Here is a 7,788-nt window from a genome sequence, read left to right as displayed (position 1 = left end):
TAACTAAAAGCTCCACTAAGAAATAACTGCATCGTACCTAACCTCTTCAGTTGATCCAAGCTAACGGCGTTTCATACGGGTCATTACTGAAATAATTCTTTGCTTGAATTTTAGTTTCAAGACAAAAGAGAATTTCACGCTGTCAAATTCTTCAGATTTTATTCGACGGCTCGTTCGTTTTTTGACTCTATAACTATTGCCACAATCGCGAGACATTTAAGTTAGTATCCGATCTTGACCTTCGCATTTTACTCAGTATATTCTGTAGTGTATTGCGCATAGTTGCGCGACGCCCCCTATTAGATCTACTAATGACTTACAAAGTCCAGTACGTAAATATCATAGACCAGCAAACATGGTCGTTCAATGAGCGTCTTTCTTTTTAGAATTATATCAAATTGCCCATAACCCTCTGAGGCTCAATATATTCCATGTTTTGTAACAAGCCCCCATGTACCTTCTCAAATTCGATATTTTTCACAGATTTTGTCGGCTGGCTCTTTATAACAGCTCGACCATCCAAACTTCCCAGGTGATAGGAAGGCAAACCCGCTAAAATTCGGTGAGCTTCTTCAGATCTACCACATGCGAGTATTACGGCGATGCACAATAGCCAGAAAATTATCGTTTTACACTCAGCTTGGATAAGATCAATTACATTTCACATGCCTAAATATCCCCATTTGAATGGAAATTTGCTGATAAAAAGATAATCTTCATTTTTAATGTTATTTTCACTTTTCTGAAAGCAACTGTATCGATTCTGGAAATGGGCTTGTCTGCATTTGAAATTGGAGAAGTTGGACCATGTTCATCAAATCTTTCTATTTTGACTGGTAGTTTGAAGCATTGAAAACCCAAGACAGATTGTGGGAAGATTTGCAACATCTGTCTTTCAGGAACCACACGACAGTACTTTCAATTATCTAATTCTGAAGCGTATGTTATACTTCCAAGCAGATTCAAGCTTAATACTTAGATGCACAGCCTGATTTGGACTCATCCTCTGGCTCAAATGCTCGGTCGATACTTCATTGTTGGAATGTAACGAAAATTTATAGTCTCCCCTCCAATTAAAAAAGTACAAAGTTTTTGATACACAATATGTAACTGGATATACCTCTCGACTGAATGACATGTCATTCATCGTAAATTAGATAAGGTACACTTAAATTGTCACCAGGTTTTTAACAAAATGTTATTTTGTACGCAACACAGTAAGAGAGCGACGTGATGATGCGGCAGCAGTTGAAGCACCAGCTTAATTTCTCTTTCAACCTCCGTACATGTTATGTGGACAACATTTGCATAGCTAGCCCACAATTAGCCCGCCAGCAGTGCTCTCTCTTACAACACAAATAATTTACGAAAAAGCTCAGATATATTTATCGTTAAAATTCTATGCAGCAACATTAACATAAAATTAATGCGTTTTGTAATACTACGAACCTGTATCATAGATCAACTTACCTGAAGAATTTCGTCCACTCAGCTGCGAAATCAAAATCAGAAGTAGCGAGACAAAATCTTCTCATTCCATTGTAACGACAGCGTTCATCAACGAACTACCTTGTACCAGAACGCCAAATGAGTTTGGATTAGAGCATCAAAACTGTTTCCAGTTTAATTCGGAGGGATTTTTCTTCAGAGATTGAAATAAATCCATAATTTTATCATAATCTGCGCCATCTACAGAGTTTTCTATCAAAAAGTTCCTCATCTTCACCACTCCGATTTTTTGGGTGGCGATCATGTTGGACAGAGCATAACTCCAGTAAATCTCTGATTTCTCATTATCGAATGGTCTGCGTGCGAGCAACGATGCAATACGCTCAGCGACACTATAACTGATGTCAGTGTTACCAGGCTTACGCTCAGCGACACTATAACTGATGTCAGTGTTACCAGGCTCGGGGCTGAAGTACAGGGGCTTAAAAGTCAAAAGGCTTTCTGTCGACATTGCAGACGTGATTGATCGTATGAAGCCATACAGTGTTCCACGTCGAAGCACTTAGCAGTAAGCAGTAATGCTTGCACTTCATTACGATGAAAACCGAAATAAATCAAGTGGTCCAGGATTGAATTCCAATCGGTTTCATTTATTACACCTCTCTCATATGTTTGTTTGAGATATAAAGCGATGGAGAGGATCAGTCGATAATAGGGGTTCATCTCGTTGATTTTGCTTGGGTACAAGAACAAATTACTCTTCAAGTGTATCGAATTCCAAGCAGAGATGAAATCAAGACAAATCCTATCTGTTGTGGCGCTGTCTGTACGTCTGAGTGCGTTATCCATAAGTGCAACATAATCATAATGCCATTTGTGAAGTTGCAATTTCTCATCATTCAAAAGCTGCGAGGGTCCCGCTGAAGTAGAAGTTCCTTGTTGGTCACGCACTTGTAGATGCAGTTGCAACTCGGGAGGAATACTTGTTAGTCTGGTCGGCGGGGTGGTTGGAACTTCGTTCAAATCAAATGGAAGTTTAAACGCTCTTTCTCGTCACCAATCACAATTATTTTTGCATGTGAATCTTGCGCTCTCAGCTGGTGATCAGTTGCATTCCGTTTATTGCTATGAAGAGTTTGAGTCTTGGTGGGAAGCGACACCAAGACATCGACAAATAGAATCATAGCAGCAAAAAGATGTGGTATGAAGGAGAAAGCCGTTACGCGCATATTGTTCGAGACAAAACTTATTGTAGAATGAAGTTGTTAGAAGAATTGAGCAAAATAAAAATGAATGGTTCTCACGTGGTTCAACAAATAGATACGATGTTTGTAGTCCAAAAATTTTGCAATTTACTCGACGAACTCTCATACGACTTTTTTATTTCATCTCATAGGCCAAATCGAAAAATTTCACGTGCGAACGTGGTTCGAACATTAGTATAAAAGTACGTACGATTTTATATGTGTAAATAAAACTGTGTGTTTTTTCACAGCAGATTAATTCAAACATATCATTTTTTTGTATTTGTTTTACTCAAAAAGCGTTGAGTTGATGGTAAAACCGGACGTAAAAGTTAATTATATGCTAATTATTGCTATATTTTTACCGAATTACTCCACCGTGATAATATACAATCTGGTCAGTAAATATTAAGCGAATCAGGGGACGTTAGGGTTTCGAGTAATTCTTAGATACCCCAAAATGAGCTTTTAAACATCGTGTAATTCAACTGTTTTGTTGGCGAAATTCAGGAAAGTAAAGCCACCACGCGCTAACCGCTGGGCTAATCTGACTTCGATTTCTGCATGAACAAAATGTACTACTTGTCCATGTAAAATAGACATAACCGCAACATAGTTCTTCAACAATACTGAGCGGATTAATCTCAACGCTCCCACTCGTTCTTGATGCTTGACGATCTTTGGCATTGGATTGGTCCTGCCTCGCCTAATAACTATTTTTGGCTTCCAACTCTTCGTTAGCATATCTGCATCTGACGCTATCTGTGTTCGTAATGCATTGCACGCGTCCAAAGAATTTATCGAGTGCAAAGGCGAAAAACCATACATTTAGCCTTTGCCGAGCTGAATGCAACGGTCCACAGGTACTTTGAGTTGAAGACCAATGATGCGCTTGCAATTATAACCATAAATCCTGACACAGGACGTCTGTCATCAAATATAGCTGCTTCATTCAGGATCTGAATATGCCTTAACCGCAATGTTACCACTACGTTGGTAGACGATACCGGTTAGTACACTTCAGGTAGCGTAGCACGAGAATGACTCAATTTCTGTGTTGCAGACCGGGTTTCTTCAGGATACGTAACAGCAGTGTTGTCACGTATATAACATCCGATCGAGTACAAATACCTATGTTCAGAAGACACTCAATCTTATATCGACATCATCCAGAGTGTATTAGTAAACGACCCTATTCCATTGTAGGCGACTTCGGAGACGTTAACGTCACTTCTCATGCGCACGGGTTGTCGATATTCTTGAAATCTTGTTGACCGAATCATCTTACTAGATCGTTGATGTAGCAAGTCAGCTTGATCATATGCGTTCTCGCTGAATGCCTGGTCCAAATCATTCATCTTACATATATTTTAAAGCCTTCTTTGACTTAAATGAGAGTTTTTCTGTGCCAACTATGTCATCCACTTGTAGTCCAACGTTCCAGTGATTGCCTGACACAAGTGCACTGGTCCCCTCCGAAGCCCTAAAAACCATTGTTCACAAAGGCAGGACATATTGTTTCGTTAACGAACTTGCTGCTTCTTTCAACCCATATATAGGCTTTTTTAAAACGACAAACGTATTCCTGACCATTGTCAACACCCCATCTTCCATCCAACGTTTGCTGTCAGCATAATATTCTTCAAAGCAGAATCGACATCCATCTGTTTCATTTAGCAGTCGCATTCGGCACACACTTCATATACCATCCGAATTAAACCAAAGTTAATGACCGGAAAAAAGTATTTCTAACATTTGCTTGAAACCCTTCGCGCCAAGTCGTGCTTTGTGCCGCACGTGCAGCGGGGCTACCGTAGCTTTGAGCTTAGAGGAAGCGTAATTTAGGTCACCGACCTAACGTTCTTCACAAGAACCAGTACGAGTGTAGTAGATTCAATCCGCTTACTTCAAGAGTAATTATTTTCTTAACTAAAGGTAATTCCTTATCCGTTTAAAATCCAAAACTGATTTTGTTTGTTTTATCTGCGGCAGAGCCGCCTAATTTTAAATGTATAAATTTTCCTGAAATATAAATATAGAAAAATCTAAATACATTCATAACTTCTGGCTACCCAGCCACGAACCGTATTCTTATTTGGTTGCAGTCACACCATGCCCATCTCATATGACACACACCTCTGTTACCAGGGTACGTGTAACCCCATTAGAGAAGACAGTGTCATAATGATTAAACCTCTTGGCAAAACCCCATATTTATCCAATTGTGCGATCGTTGATCGTTCTTTCATCTTGGTTTTGGTATCCAAGTTAGATTTTGCTCATGCTCACCTTTGTCTATTCCAAAGTCAATGACTGTTTTTTCGACAGTTTCCATAGGTGTGGCTGTCAATCCACCTGACTTTGAGCATAATAATCATCAGTTTTTTTCATAACTTCGATGGTGGCTTTGCTTCTGTTTGTAGCTCATACGTGTCGTAATTTCGCCTAATTCACGCTCATCGAGCCTCATCAAGCACGTTACTTTAAGCTTAGCATTTATATCAAACACATGATAATCCTTGACATGTTCCGGATTATCGCGAAAACTCTTGGGCTCGAGTTTTGTTCACATTGCATAGTAGCATGAGCGTTACTCTGTAATTCGAATAAATACTTGTGATTCAGCTGAGGCGCTTCATTTGAAATGCCAACTGATGTGGCGTAATGTCGAAATGGGCTTTGTTCGTCGAGTGATTGATCTAACCATCTGCTGTTTTCATTGTTCCCTTCTACCATCTAGCAGAAATGTTCTGAATAAAAGCGTACTACAAGACTTTTATCAATATAGTCCTATTTGTGCGCTCCGCCATCCCATCTTGCTAAGTGCTATATGGACGATGCCGCTTCGACGACACACGGCTATCATCGTCTTGCTATCAGATTTTGTTCCGTTGCCAGATCTCGAACCTTGGATCCCCCATAGATTTTTGTAAAGAGTTTTTAGTTCCTTATATATGTCAGATACTTTTTTTTAACCTTGATCAAGGAAATCGCAACGTATCGTGAATAGTTATCCGCAAGTTAGATATAGTTTGTAACTCCCTTCGACGGAGCCCTCGTTGGGTCCATCATATCAGTGTGTACGAGTTCCAGAACTTGTGTCTTCTTTGCCATCGAACGGGAGGAAAATGCATGACTGAAGGCTTACTCCTTGAGCCCTCGGCACATAATAATTTGGTTTCTTTTTGATCATTGTGATGGCTTTTGTCGAGGGCTGTATCTGATGAAAATCATCTGTCCCATGCGATCATATCAAAGATCTCACTGTGTGTCAGGCCTAAATTGCTTCGCTAAGATGCTTCTACCTGCTAACAGTGGAGCGAATACGCTTTGTCAATTCTTGGCCCGATACAATCGTCTTTTCTTTGTCACTGTGACACACGAAGACTGAAGAGCCTCGACACTCATACCGCGTCCGCAAGCTTGCCAACAGAAAACAATCTTTTGACAATTATGGGATATAATAAGATCAAACAAAGCTCATGCGAGTGTTCTTTCCACCCAAACCGGTCAATTTACTCGCCGTTTTTTTGACGAGAAACTTTTTCCCATTTCCAAATGTCACTTCGATGCATATCTCAAGATCCTTGTATTCGAACTAGTCCTTCCTGTGCAGGATGTGGTGCCACTGTCGATAACCCACCCTGCCGGTCAACCATCACACACCAAAAATAGCGCGTTATCATTGCTGACACGCTTCCGGCCGGCTGGTTTTGCTTTACATTACCAACTTAGTCACAATGAAAAAACTTGCCCATATATTCGCCGATATTGCGCGGAGCGCTACCGTTTCGGACTTCGTGTACCTTTATATCCCATTTACGCAAAACTCTTTATTCGTTGCCTTCTTTTTGTTCATTTTTTCTCATTATTTGAGCAGCTCTTCTTCACTTTAGTCAATGTGATTTTCCTCCCATTTTCATAATCGATGAGACCAAATCACATTCTGACATTAGTTTGCTGAGAATTAATAACAATTGGCGCGACTCGTCCATTGGTATCTCCTGACCCACAACAGGCCCGACAGGTAGGGCTAGATGTTCCCCCAAGCTAGTATTTTTTCAATTATGGAGTCGTGAAGTCTTCACGTTCTTGTTACGTGATTGGGCAAAGCCGGGCGATTGTAAAATTCACAAAGCATTCCTCACGCAATCGTAGCTGGCCGTATCTTGGTCTGATGCTGAATCTCAACGCCTTGCGCAATTATACCCAATACATTGGCGTCATATATAAGTCACGTCTCCGTGATATCGTTCTCGCCATTGACGGCCATGACAAGCCCAAAGATATTACCTTGCCTGAATATTCATCAAACTGGTTGTAGTTGTCACTCCCGAGTCGACTTCGGCGCGGTTGTTTGCTATTATGGGTACGAACGTTGCAAGGCGTGGTTGCGGCGAATAAGCGGTTCATATAATAATAAATCTCAAAGTAAAATCTTATCATGCTCCTACGTATTTCTCAACAGATCCATATCTATACACAAATGCTCTGCTCCGATACACGATCTGGTCAGTAGACCATTGGAACGTCGAGGGGCTTCGAATCAGGCAAGGAACTTCACTATGAACTCCGAACACCTAGCAATAAAACCTTTTTTAGGAAATCTAAATTTTGGATCATGAAAGTGAAGCCACAAAATTTGATTACACCACTCGGCAAATCTGATTTATTTTATGTAGCTAATACTGATGCATGTAGAAACATGCATCAGTACATCGTTATTCAACGGTGTGGAGCAACAATACTCCTGAGAGCACCGGATGCAATATGTTATTGCAGGAAGGAAAATGTTTTCTGATATTATGATACATGTCGGCATGCATTTCGGCTGCGCCCGATCGAAGTGCAAGTAATCGAGCTAGCAGCTGAACAAAATAACGGAAACACTATTTGCAAGTCCTTAAGGATCTATTAACCATGCAATATTGGAAAATTGCCGACGATCAGTAGCACATTATGTGTGACATTGTTTAAACAGATATAATTTGTTGGCGACTCACCCTGAAATAATATGTATAGGCAATGGTCCACGTAGCTGACGTTTAGAATTGTTGATAAGATGTGTTGATAAGATGGCAAAAACCGAAGTGAA

This window comes from Plasmopara halstedii (genome assembly GCF_900000015.1).
Source record: "Plasmopara halstedii genome assembly, contig: Scaffold_2364, whole genome shotgun sequence".
Taxonomy (NCBI): Eukaryota; Oomycota; class Peronosporomycetes; order Peronosporales; family Peronosporaceae; genus Plasmopara; species Plasmopara halstedii.
This window is presented reverse-complemented; position numbering follows the sequence as displayed.